This window comes from Phocoena sinus, chromosome 18, assembly GCF_008692025.1.
Source record: "Phocoena sinus isolate mPhoSin1 chromosome 18, mPhoSin1.pri, whole genome shotgun sequence".
Taxonomy (NCBI): Eukaryota; Metazoa; Chordata; class Mammalia; order Artiodactyla; family Phocoenidae; genus Phocoena; species Phocoena sinus.
In genome coordinates, this window is record NC_045780.1 from 5,161,057 (window position 1) to 5,175,009 (window position 13,953).

Consider the following 13,953-nt stretch of genomic DNA (forward strand, 5'->3'; position numbering starts at 1 on the left):
GTGTTTCAAAACTATAAATATTTATATATATATAATCAGCACATGTAAGACTATTAGAAACACACTAGGAACACAATAAAATTTTGGCAAAAGATGAAACAGTCACAGAAAATACAAACATCCAATGAATATACAAAAAAAAATCATCTAAAAAACAAAAATGTAAATTAAAATGATTTTTTTCACCTTTTAAATTAGCAGGGTTTTTTTTTAAAGTAATTCTGCTGACAAGTAGGGTGATACAAATACTCTCAGAAAACAATTAGCAAATTAGAGAAATGCAAATCAAAACTACAATGAGGGCTTCCCTGGTGGTGCAGTGGTTAAGAGTCCGCCTGCCAATGCAGGGGACACGGGTTCATGCCCCGGTCCGGGAGGATCCCACATGCCGCAGAGCGGCTGGGCCCGTGAGCCGTGGCTGCTGAGCCTGCGCGTCCGGAGCCTGTGCTCCGCAACGGGAGAGGCCACAACAGTGAGAGGCCCGCGTACCACAAAAAAAAAAAAAAAAAAAAAAAATGAAAAACAGAGTTGCCCTATGATCCAGCAATCCCACTCCTGGGCGTACATCCAGACAAAACTATAATTTGAAAAGACACATGCACGCCTATGTTCACAGCAGCACTAGTCACAACAACCAAGACATGGAAACAACCTAAATGTCCTTTGACAGATGAATGGATAAAGTAGTTGTGGTACATATATACAATGGAATACTACTCAGCCATAAAAAAGAATGAAATAATGCCATTTGCAGCAATATGGAGATGATCATACTAAATGAATTAAGTCAGATAGAGAAAGACAAATACCATATGATATCACTTCTATGTAATCTAACATATGACACAAATGAACTTATCTACGAAACAGACTCACAGACATGGAGAACAGACTTGGTGGTTGCCAAGGGGGAGGGGAAGTGGGGGAGGGATAGATTGGGAGTTAGGGATTAGCAGATTCAAATTAATATAGAGAGAATGGATAAACAACAAGGTCATACTGTATAGCACAGGGAGCTATATTCAATATCCTGTGATAAACCACAATGGAAAAGAATATGAAAAAGAATATATATATATATACATATATATAAAAAAACTAAACACTGCTGTACAGCAGAAATTAACACAACACTGTAAATCACCTATACTTCAATAAAATAAATTAATAAAAAACAGTTGGCAAAATTATTAGAGAAATGCAAATCAAAACTACAATGAGGTATCACTGGTCAGAATGGCCATCATCAAAAAGTCTACGAATAATAAATGCTGGAGAGGGTGTGGAGAATAGGGAACCCTTCTACGCTGTTGGTGGGAATGTAAATTGGTGCAGCCACAGTATGGAGGTTCCTTTAAAAACTAAAAATAGATTTACCATGTGATCTAGCAATCCCACTCTGAAAAGACGAAAACTCTAATTTGAAAAGATACATGCACCCCCAAATTGGGGTGGTCACATGAGCCAGGCTGTGCCAGTCAAACAGACTACTTCAACTCTGAAGCCAAAAGAAGATTCATCCAAGCAGGGGACCTGACCAAAGAAGGTGCAGACTAGGCTAATAGATTCTGAACAGAAACCTACAGAGAGAGGGCAGGTGGAGCTGAAGTCATTGGATGGTCCCGTGTTCCTGCTTCCAAGCTCCCCAAAGAACCCTCATCCTGTCTTTCCCAAAGTCTGGCTCTGAAGCTGTTTGTCACTGTCCTTCCAATAAATTCCCTTTGTGCTTTAATTCATTGTGTAAGTTTCTACTGCTTGCAACCAAAGAACCTTAGCTAATACAACTATGCAAGTGTTAAAATAAAAGAATAAGAAGCTCCTAGATAAAGTGAAAAATACAGAATGGTGTGTAGTATGTTATGGTTTGTGTAAGAAAATGGAACATCATTACATAGGCATAGATATCTTTGGACATGACCATACTCAAGAAACTGTAAGCAGAGCTGGGGGACTGGGGTAAAAGGCAGGCTTCCTTTTTTACTGTAACTTTTTGAAATTCAAACCATGTACCTTGTTTTGAAAATTGTTTTAAATAAAGGAATTAAGTAGATATAGATGCATTGTTATGGAAATGACAGAATGTTATGTGAAAAAAGCAAGCTGTAGCACTTTAAGCAAACTATGATCCCATTTGTGTGTTACTCTTGAGAGACAGACAGTGTGTGTGTGTGTGTGTGTGTGTGTGTGTGTGTGTGTGTGTGAGTTTATGTACCTAGAAAACCATCTGGAACTATACCTATCAAACTGACAGCAGTAAACGTCATATTCAATGGAGAAAAATGGAAACCTTTTCCTCTAAGATCAGGAACAAGACAAAAATGCCCACTATCACCATTCTTATTCAATATAGTACTTGAAGTCCTAGCTAGAGCAATTAAGCAAGACAAAGAAATAAAATGAAACCAAATCGGAAAGGGAGAAGTAAAACTGTTGCTCTCTGCAAATGATATTATTCTGTATATAGAAAATCCCAAAGGCTCAACCAAAGAACTGTTGGAACTAATAAAAAATTTTGGAGAAGCTGCAGGATACAGAGACAACATACAGAAATTAGAGTGTATTTCTATACACTCAGGATGAAACATCTGAAAGAGAAATAAAGAAACCTATCCCATATACAGTAGCATGAAAAATAATAAAATACTTAAGAATAAATTTAATCAAGGAAGTGAAAGATCTGTACGTTAAAAACTACAAGACGTCGGTGAAAGAAATTGAAGAAAACAAATGGAAAGACATCCTGTGTTTATGGATATTGTTATGGAGTTGATATTGTTAAAATGTCCATACTAACCTTAGCCATCTATGGGTTCAATACCATCAAAATACCAATGGAATTCTTTACAGAAATAGGAATAAAAAATCCTAAAATTTGTATGGAACCACAAAAAACCCTGAATAGCAAAGGAGTCCTAAGGGAAAAGAACAAAGCTATAGGTATCACACCTCCTGGTTTCAAACTATACTGTAAAGCTACAGTAATCAAAACAGTATGGTAGTGACACAAAATAGACACACAGATCAATGGAACAGAATAGAGAGCCTAGAATTGAACCCCTGCTCATAGCCAACTAATATTTGACAAGGGAGCCAAGAGGGGAAAGGAGAGTCTCTTCAACAAATGGTGTTGGAAAAACTGGATAGACATATGCAGAGCAATGAAACTGGACCCTTACCACTCACAAAAATGAACTTGAACTGGATCAAAGACCATAAGACCGTAAGACATACGACCTGATATTATAAAACTCTTACGTGAAAAGATGCTCAACATCACTAAGCATCAGGGAAATGCAAATCCAAACTACAATGAAATATTACGTCACACCTGTAAGAATGGCTATCACCAAGAATACAAGAGATGGGCTACCCTGGTGGTGCAGTGATTAAGAATCCACCTGCCAATGCAGGGGACACGGGTTCGAGCCCTGGTCTGGGAAGATCCCACATGCCACGGAGCAACTAAGCCCGTGTGCCACAACTACTGAGCCTGTGCTCTAGAGCCCATGAGCCACAACTACTGAGCCCGCATGCCACAACTACTGAAGCCCGCATGCCTAGAGCCAGTGCTCCTCAACAAGAGAAGCCACCACAATGAGAAGCCCATGCACCGCAATGAAGAGTGGTCCCCGCTGACCACCACTAGAGAAAGGCTGCTCACAGCAACGAAGACCCAATGCAGCAATAAATAAATAAATAGATAGATAGATAGATAGATAGATAGAATACAAGAGACAACAGATGCTGGTTTCCAAGCAATTTACTTGCACTCTAGAACAAAGTTTAAGAATGATTACAGGACTACAAAATAAATAGCCTCACCAGGCAAAATTCACAATGTCTGGTACCCAATCAAAAATTAGCAGACATGCAAAGAAGCAGAAAAGTATAAGCCATCGTTAGGAGAAAAATAAATCACCAGAAAATGATTCAGAGATTCTAACAGAGATGACAGAATAGCTAAAGACAATAAATATTATTTCATATGTTTATGAAGCTAGAGAAAAGATCGAACATGTTAAGCAGAGGCATAGAAGATACAAAAAAGACCCAAATCAAGTAGAGATGGAACTATAATGTCTGAGATGAAAAATATATCAGATGAGATTAGTGGCAGATTAGACACTGTAAAAGAAAATGTTAATAAACTTAAGACATAGCAATAGAAACTGTTCAAAACGAACTACGACAGGAAATATGGTTTTTTAAAAAAGGAACAAAGTATCATTGAGCTCTGAGACAAATTCAAGTGACCAAATATACTTGTAATCGGAATTCTCGAAGACAGTGATGGATAGAGAAAAATATTTGTAGAAATAATGACCATAGGTTTTCCAGATGTAATGGAAAGTATAAATGCATGGACATAAGAAACTCAGTGAGTTTCAAACATTAAAAAAAATGAAGAAAACCACACTAAAGCACATCAAAATCACATGGCTTTAAACAGACAGAGAAACTGTATTAAAGGCAGCCAAAGAAAAGAGACAGTATATTCAGAGAAACAAAGATAAGACTCAAATCAGATCTCAACAACGGAAGCTACAAGACAGTGAAAAAATATATGCAAAATACAGACAGAAGAAAACAATCATCAGCCTATAATTTTTTACCCAGTTAAAACCTTTCAAAAATGGAAGATCCTTGCCCACATCCTCATCCTCACTGTCAGGGAACCACCCACCACACCCCCTCCTTGCACATTGGGCTCAGAGACTTTTCCTGGAGGAAGAAGCAGGACACAACATAGATACCTCTTAATCTCTTCCCAAAGAACCTGACTTTGTTTGCAACAGAACATGGAGAAGTTCAAGCCTAATGATGCACTCAAAAACAGTGGAGACTGTGCTGAAAGATAATTGAGAGGATACTGGTAGATTTGTTGAAGAAGATACAGGCTAAATTGAAGACTGCTAGTTTGCAGGAGAGAATTGGGGGGGAGGGGAAGCTGGGAGTAGCTCTCCTAGGATAATAACAAATATCAAACACTGACTAGAAGCTAGAATTTGATTGGTTTAGTCTCTGGAACAATTGATGCCGCAGGGCGTTGTTGAAGACAATAGAGCAATTATCCCACAATTTGTGGCATTTAACAGCAGGGTATGATGGGGGAAAAGAGAGCTAAAAAGAGCCCTGCCAAAGCACTGCCATCCAAGGTGGTTGTGGGCAAACCCAAGGCTGCACACCCTTGGCTGAGAAGCAACACCAAAGGCTTAACACAGTGTGTGTATCTGTACCTATGTGTGTATGTGTATGTGTGTGTGTGTGTGTGTAAAATAGACTTCACTGAAATAAAAGCTAGTCTCTAAACAAGTAATCAAGCAAATGGTGGTGGTTGGGGGGGGGGGGAACCAGAACCCAGAATTGCTATTATAAATTATCTAAAATGTCCAATTTCCAACAAAATATAAGAGATATTCAATGAAATAGGAAAATACGGCTCATACACTGGGGGACAAAAGCAACAGAAATTGCCTGTGAGAGTGACCAGACGTTGGATTAACAGATGAAGACTTCAAAGTAGTTATAAGTATATTCGAAGAACTAGTGGAAACCATGATTTACAAAATAAAGGAAGGTATGCTGACAATGTTACATCAAATAGCTAGTATCAATAAAGAGATATAAAATTTTTAAAAGAACCAAATAAAAATTCCAGAGTTGAAAAGTATAATTGAAATGAAAAATTAACTAGAGAACTTCTTGCCCAACTTCTTGCAGAAAAAAGAATTAACAAACTTGAAGATAGGTTGATAGAGATTACACAATCCAAAGAACAAAGAGAAAAAAAAGAATGAAGAAAAATGAACAGCGCCTCAGGAAATGTGGAATACCATTAAGTACACCAACATACATGTAATAGAAGTACCAGAAGAGAAGAGGGAGAAAGAAAAAATATTTAAAGAAATAATGGTTGAAAACATTCCTAATTTATTGAAAACCACTAATCTATACATCCAGGAAGTGCAACAAATTCCACAAAGAGATCCACAAATAGACACATACAGTAAAAGAGCTGAAAGCCAAATACAAGGAGAAAATCTTGAAAGTGACCAAAAAAAAAAAAAAACTCGCCACTTGTAAGAAATCCAATAAGATTAGCAATTTACTTCTTATCAGAAACAGTGGAGGCCAGAAAGCAGTGGGATAACATATTCAAAGTGCAAAGAAAAAAAAAAAACTGTCAATCAAGAATCTGATACCCAGCAAAGCTATCTTTAAAAAATGAAGACAAAACAAAGACATTATCGGATTAAAAAAATGAGAGAGTTTGTTCCTAGCACACACACCTTAATTTTTTCAGGCTAAAAGAAGTGACCCCAGAGGGTAATTTGAATTCACATGAAAAAACCAAGAGCACTGGTGAAGGCAACTATGTAATTATAAAATACAGTAAAAATACATCTTTATTCTCCTTTTTCCTCTTAAATTATTTGAAAAGCAAGTGTATAAAACCGTATGTATACAGAGATTGTTGGTCTTGTAACATATAGAAACGTAATGATTTTGCCAATAACAATGTAGAGGAGGTGAGTGGGCACAAAGCTATATGGAACTAAAACGACTCCAGATAGTAACCTGAATTCTTATGAACAAATCAAGAGAACCTAAAATGACATGTACGAAGGTTAATATAACAAAAGCTATAAATATATTCTTAGCTGACACCAGTGCCACTTACTCAGATCTGATCACCAGATCAGGCAAAGTGGGTCCCAAGAGTTGTAAAATTATGGGGGTATCAGGGAAGGCCCAAGAACGGGCATTCTTAGACCCACCAGAATGTAAATTGGACCAACACACGCTCATCCATTCCTTCCAGTATGTCCCGGAATGTCCTGTACCCCTGCTGGGAAGAGATTTATGTTAATAAATTGGGGGCTGCTGTCCACCTAACAGGAGACAAACTGGAGGTTGGTGTCCCTGTAGACAAAGGGCACAAGAGGTTGATGTTAATGGCTGAGGACAAACCTCCCTCAGGAGGACAGGGTAAATCCTGAGGTCTGGGCCCAGGGACGGGTGGGACGAACTGTAGGAGCCAGTCCCGTGACAGTGCATCTAAAACCCGGACATACGTGGCCCAATAGGAAACAGTACCCTCTCCATCAGGAGGCCTTGTTGGGCATTGCCCCTGTGATACAGGACCTAACTGACCAGGGCATTATTAGTTGATCCAGTCAGCCTGTAATACCCCACTCTCCCCATAAAGAAACCCAGTAGAGAATACCGGATGGTACAGGACCTCAGGGCAGTAATGAAGCCACTGAGGATACACATCCAGTGGTCCCTAAACCCTACACCCTGCTGCCTACTCTATGTCCACCAGGACCTAATATTCTGTATTAGATTTAAAAGACACCTTCTTCTTCCATTAGCCCCAAAGCCACAAGGAATTTTTGCTTTTGAGTGGCAGGACCCAAACACGCAACAAAAACAATACTTCTGGACAGTCCTGCCCCAAGAATTCAAAAATTCCCCCATCATCTTTGGGGAAATAGCTAAAGGCCCAAAAGATCACATCTGGAGGAGGGAACCCACCATTCCGATCACCAGGCCTACTAAGGAGGCCTCTGAAAAAATACTGTAACCACCCTGAGCCACCTAGCCAATAAAGGGTATAAGGTGTCCAAGAAAAGGGCTCAAATTTCACAAGCTAGAGTCACCTACCTGGGCTTCATTCTCACAGAAGGTCAGGGAAGCCTACCCCAGGAAAGGGAAGAAGCAGTTGCAGTCTCGCCCCTCCTAGAACCAGAGGACAGCTTAGGGGTTTCCCAGGGGTGGCTGGGTTTTGCTGCATCTGGATCCCTAGCCATAGTCTAATAGCTGGGCCCCTACATGAAATGTTCAAAGGGAAGGATGATGAAGAGGCATTTCAAGAATTACAAAAGCAATTACTTCACGCCCCTGTCCTGACCCTCCCAGATTTAGCTACTTCAACAGAGATCTAGGAAGCCATGGAGGGCTAGTTAATGAACAAGGGTAGCACTTCTTTCCCCAACTGCAGCTTGTCAAGCCATTAGGGAGGCTCATCAAAGAACTCGCTACAGGAGGGAAGCCCTATATAATTGGTTAGTTGGGGTCATGGTAACTCCTGGCATGAAAAGTATAATCAGTTGGGTAGTTGAGACGGGCCCCATCTGCACAATGAACAACCCTAACACCTGATGCCCCGACCAAAGCGCCCAGATAAGGACCGTTCAGACCCGAGGGACATATCCTGGAGAAGACGGGCACATTGATTTCACTGTCATGCCGAGGGCAGCTGGTAACTTCAGGTGTCCCTTGGTGCTAGTAAACACATTTTCTGGGTTAGACAGAAGCATTCCCTGCCAGAACTGAAAAGAAATCATCCCCAGGTCTGGGCTCCCAGGATTCGTACAATGCGATAATGTCTCAAGTGCCCTGGGCATAAGATGGACCCTGCGTGCAGCCTGGAGACCCCAATCAACGGAGAAAATAGATCCCATCAGACCTTCAAACGGGCCTTAGCCAAGCTATGTCAGGGAACTCCGACTGCCCTGCGCCACATGCGGTTGGCCCCGAGGGATAAGTTAAGCGCCCTTGAATTCCTGTATGGTAGACCCATTCCCCAAGCTGAAGAGAAGGGACACCTTAGCCCCCCTAAAATGGAACAGCCCGCGTGTGCCCTCCAGGCAGGAGAAACCGAGAAAGCTCTCACGGAATATGGGGACCAGGTGCTGCCTGCACCCACTGACCCGGCCCCCAACCCCTTCCAGCCAGGAGCCTGAGTACATCTAAAAACCTGGAAAACTGGCAGCCTGCAAGCCCAGCTCACCCCTAAGTGGAAAGGACCCTGTTTGGTGACCCTCACCACCTGCTCTGCCCAGAAGTAGCAGGGGTCACTCCGTGGGGACACTGCACTTGAGGGAAGAGGCCCCCGAGACCCAACCTCTGGAGAGAAAACCTGGGGCCACAGCCCCCTTGACTACTTGTGCGAACCACTCTGACCTGCAGCTTCTCTCCTGAAAAACAACCAAAGTTCGACCACGTACACTCAGGCCCGGCAGTGAGCCTCTGCATCGGGGCCAAAGACCTGCAGCCCTGCCTTGTCAGGAAAATTTCACAGGTGACCATTATTCTCTTGCTGACATTTGGGCACGTATCTTAAACTCTCCGGGGTCCTTTGTCTCCAAGAGGTTAGAGAAATGGGGATCCCTCAGGGAGATGGTCAGGGCCGAAGCCTGGGGCCACCAAACAGACCTCACGGTGGCTGCAGGACAACAATGCCCACACTCAGCAGGAAGCAGTCACAGAAGATGGACCTGAGACCCTCAGTGCCCTCAACAATGAGGAGCAGGACAAAAGGCAGAGGAGGGGTTTGTCACCAGCAAAGCCCATTCACAACTCCCGGAAAATAAAAATAGAATCTGGGTAATAAAATAAAGTCTAACCTTTTTTTTCTTTTCCTTTGTGCTGCGTCTAGTTGCACCGACTCACACGCGGAGACCTCGCACCAGGCACTTCAGACCGGAGTTCCTCCAGCGGAAGGGCTGCAGGACGCTCAGTTCAGGGATCACGTGCAGAGACGCCGCGCCGGCTCTGGATCGGGGGCGTGAGCAGCTGCGCTGCGCCTGCGCTGGACAACCCCGCCCCCTCCCTACTGCGAGAACCCTATAAAGCAGCCCCGCCCACAGCCTATCAGGAGAGCGTGTGCTCTAGAGCGGGAGCTTGCCCGTCTCCATTCCTTAATCAGGGAATAAAGCTTTCCTTTGCTTCTGAACCCAACTCAGTCTCATTCTATTGGCACAGTGACACCAGGCAGGAGGACCCTTGCTGGGGCCCGACTTGAAAGGGTCGGTAACGCTTGGACTTCTATTCCTACCCGGCAGTAGTGAGGAAGCCCCCTCCTTCCGGTTCGGGGGTGGTATGAGATGAAGACAGCTAACACATAAGACTTAAATAACTACGAAAACCTCAGAATACCACAAATTTCCAGGTTGCAATAATAAATTGCTCATTATATCAAGAACCAGGAAGATCTCAAACTGAATGAAAAAGGCAATCCATAGGTATCAACATCAAGATAACATAGGCGTTAGAATTCTTACAAAGATTGAAAGCAAACATAAAAATGTCTCAACAATTCTAAGCACTCTCAAAATGAATAAAAAAATAGAGCATCTCGGCAAAGAAATAGAAGGTCTAAATAAGAACCAAATAGAAATGACAATAACCAAATTAAAAAACTCAAGGACTCCCCAGAGTGGAGGAGCCAGATGAAGGAATCAGTGAGCTCGAAGATAGAACAATACAAATTACCCAAACTGAACAACAGGGAGAATTCTGAGGTAAAGAATTGAATCACCAACATATTGCTGGTGGGAATGAAAAATGATCTGGCATTAAAAAAAAAAAACTACATGCAGCTACCATATAACCCAGTGATTGCACTCCTAGGCATTATCCCAGAGAAAGGAAAACTTATGTTCTCATAAAAGCCTGTACAAAAATATTTATAGCAGCTTTATTCATAATAACCAACAACAGGACCAGATGTCCTTCAGTGAGTGAGGGTTAAACAAAATGGGGTCCATCCACACCACGTGACACTGCCCAGCAGTGAAAAGGAACAAGCTACAGACACACACACAACAACCTGGTTGAATCTCCAGGGAATTATGCTGAATGGAAAATCCAGTCCTACAAGGTTGCATATTATATTATTCCACTTATGTAACATTCTTGAAATGACAGAAATGGAGAACAGATTTGTGGCTGCCAGAGACTTTAAGGAAAGAGTGAGAATGAAAAGGATAAAAGAGCGGCATGAGATATCGCTGTGGTGAAGGAAATGTTCCATGTCTTCGCTGTATCAATGCCAATGTCCTAGTGGTGATATTGTCCTAGAGTTTTGCAAGATGTTACCATTGGGAGAAACTGGGTAAAGGGGACATGCAACCTCTCTGTACGATATCTTACAACTGCATATGAATCTATAATTACCCCAAAATGAAAAATTTTAATCCATTTGGAAAAAAAGACAAATCACAGACTAGGAGAGGTTATTTGAAACAAAACCAAGAAAGGATTTGTTTTCAGAATTTATAAGGTATATGTAAAAATCAATAAGAAAAAGACATAAGTGGTAAAAAAAGAAAAATGAAGACAACTGTTTAAGTGTAATGTGGAAATAAATATGGCATAATGTTAAAGTTTGATAAAGCTGGTGGTGGGTCTGTGGATGTTCCTCACACGGCCCGTTTCCTCTGTTTGCAATATTCTATGTGTGATATAAATGACAATAGGTCACCACTTCTTTATGACTTGTTTCAGAGCAGTCGCAGAGGAGGGATGCTTGAAATATCTCAAAAAAGTGGTGCAGTACAAAGTTTTCCAATTTCTGTTGATGGAAATTTTGGTAAACTGATCTTCTTGCTAAGATGTCGAGTCATTTGGGTCATGGGAAAAGCTGAAAAGATCTCTGATCCACTTGTCCCTTTCCAGGAACCAGAGGACATTTCCAGTGAAAAGGATGCCACATATTCTTTATTTTATCACATATACTCTAACTTTTATTTTCTGTAAATGAATAATACCTCAAGTAACTAATCATTTCCATAATTAACCCTTTTCAAACACCTCCTAAGTTTTATTTTCATCGTAATAATCTTGTAACTTTCAATAAAAACACTTACACTTTTCCTTGAATAGTGATGCATAAGTTTCCTTGAGGATAAATAGGTATAAATCTGTATCACTGAAATAAAAATGAATATGTACTAATATTATTACCAAAATAATACTCTTCAGAAAAATCTTATTGAGGTTTTTACCTTTTGCTTCATGTTTTTCCCCCCTTCCGTGAAGAAAAATCACAGTTCGACAGTGAATTTAAAAACTGATAAGCGCCATTCCCACGCTACACTTTTATATACCTGCATAAAAATAAGTCTTCAAAGTTACTTACAATTTTATTGCAAACTTGTACAAAAAGGCAAGTATTCAAACTACTTATCTTTTGACTTATAATATTAATATCATGTGCTTAAATGTAGCTTCCTTTATATATTAATTATTTGGGGTATGCTGAACCTCCCATGACTATGAATTTATATATTTCCACAGATCTGGAAAGTTTTTTCCCGTTGTTTCTTCAAATATTTCTCGTGCTTCATTCTCTTTGTTCTCTCCTTTGGAGATTCCAGGTCCACGTATGTCAGACTTTTTTTGTATTGGGCCATAGTCTCTGAAGTTCTGATAACATTTTTTTTGAGGCGGGAGGGGTTCCTTTTCAGATTGAATGATGTTTTTGTTGCTGTGGTTCACTCTTCAGAGCCTTTACATAGTTGATATTTTTAGTTTTATTGAGATATCACTGATATATGTTAAACTGCATATGTTTTAAGGTATAATTTGATATGCTTTGGCATATATTTACACCAGTAAAACTTCCAGCCATCATCAAGATAATGAACCTATCTATCACGATCAGAGTATTCTCATGCCCCTTTTAATCCATCATCCTACCCTCTTCCACACCCTCTGTCCACAGGCACCACTGATACCGTTTCTACAGCTATAGATTAATTTGCATTTTCTAGAATAAGGTTGACTTCTTCCAAACTGAGAAGTACCCAAAACTTGGGGCCTGTCCAGATAGTGTCATCACAGGAAGAATGTCAAGATGATTTCCTCAGCTGCACTGACCTGGAGCTGCCTCTTGACAGCCCAGCATGAGGAACATCTCAGGGAAAAAGGAGAAGACAGCCAACAGGGGATTGGCAAGATGGGAGGGAGAAGTTGGGGGTGGTTTTGTGCAGGACCACCTTAGCTAAGCTGGAGCTGAGTTTCCCAGAATTCCCTCCCTGTATGGTTCCAGGTGAAGGGTGGCTGCGGGAAAACTTGTGCCTGGCTTGAAAGGGGGCAGTGAAGCAGCATCCTCGAAGCCCGGGCTCGGGGCAAAGGTACAGACGCTGCCACAGCATCTGCCCGTGGCCGCTGACGTGCCGGCCTCCTTCTCTGCGTGGGGCAGCGGCTGGGCCCACAGCTCCCACAGCTCCTCTGAGCTCCGGACCAGGTCCAGGTGCAGCTCAGTGAGGAGAGGGCCGGCTTCTTCCGTAGGTAGCCCAGGCCCTGCAGGGGAGGGACCAGCGACACAGGCTCCAGTCTGTCTTCACGGGTTCTGCTTGGTTCTTGCAGGTCTGGTTTGTCTTGCTCTGTCCTGTCTCACGTCTGGGTTCTTCCCGGACGGCCAGCCCTGCTGACCTACAGCAAGGTTATGCCCACCACCGGACAACAGAGGCAAGCTTCCCATGGACACTTCACCAGCTCTCACAGCTGTAAAAAGCCCAATGCCCACAAAAGTCCTCTATTATGTATCTCTTGTCACGGCTCTGCTTCCTGAAATGAACCCTGAGTGGTACAGCTTGGCCTGCGGCAATGACCCTGTCTGATTGACAGGGGGAAAAGGCCTTTTTCATTACTTTGGAAAAGAAACATCCAAGAGATTAGCTTACTTTAAAAATTTACAGAGCTCTCAGCAAATCAGTGAATGTTCCTTATTGTTGGAATTTTCTCCCACGAAGTAACTCTTAAGGACCTCAAAATGAAATCTGACACATACTTAATGATCAACATAGCTACTGGATTTCCTTTTAACATTTTGCAAAATTTCTAGACTTTTAAGAAAATAAAGGAAGTCAACCCACAATCAAAGTATAACATTAACCTCAAATTATTTTTATTTAGCTAAATCCTCCCCCCCACCCCCACCCCCGCCCTTTACAAAGCCACTTGCGAAATCCCATTTGACAAGGGATATTATTACAGTTTGTAATGCCCAACGTCAGGGCAGGACTTTTTTTTTTCTCTTTTGTAAAATCGGTTTGAGTTATTTACAATGAACTTAAAAACCATGAACTTGAATGAAAAAGCTTGACAGGTTTGATGTATGATAGACGAAAGTTTCCCAAAAAAAAAGCCCAGAAAAAA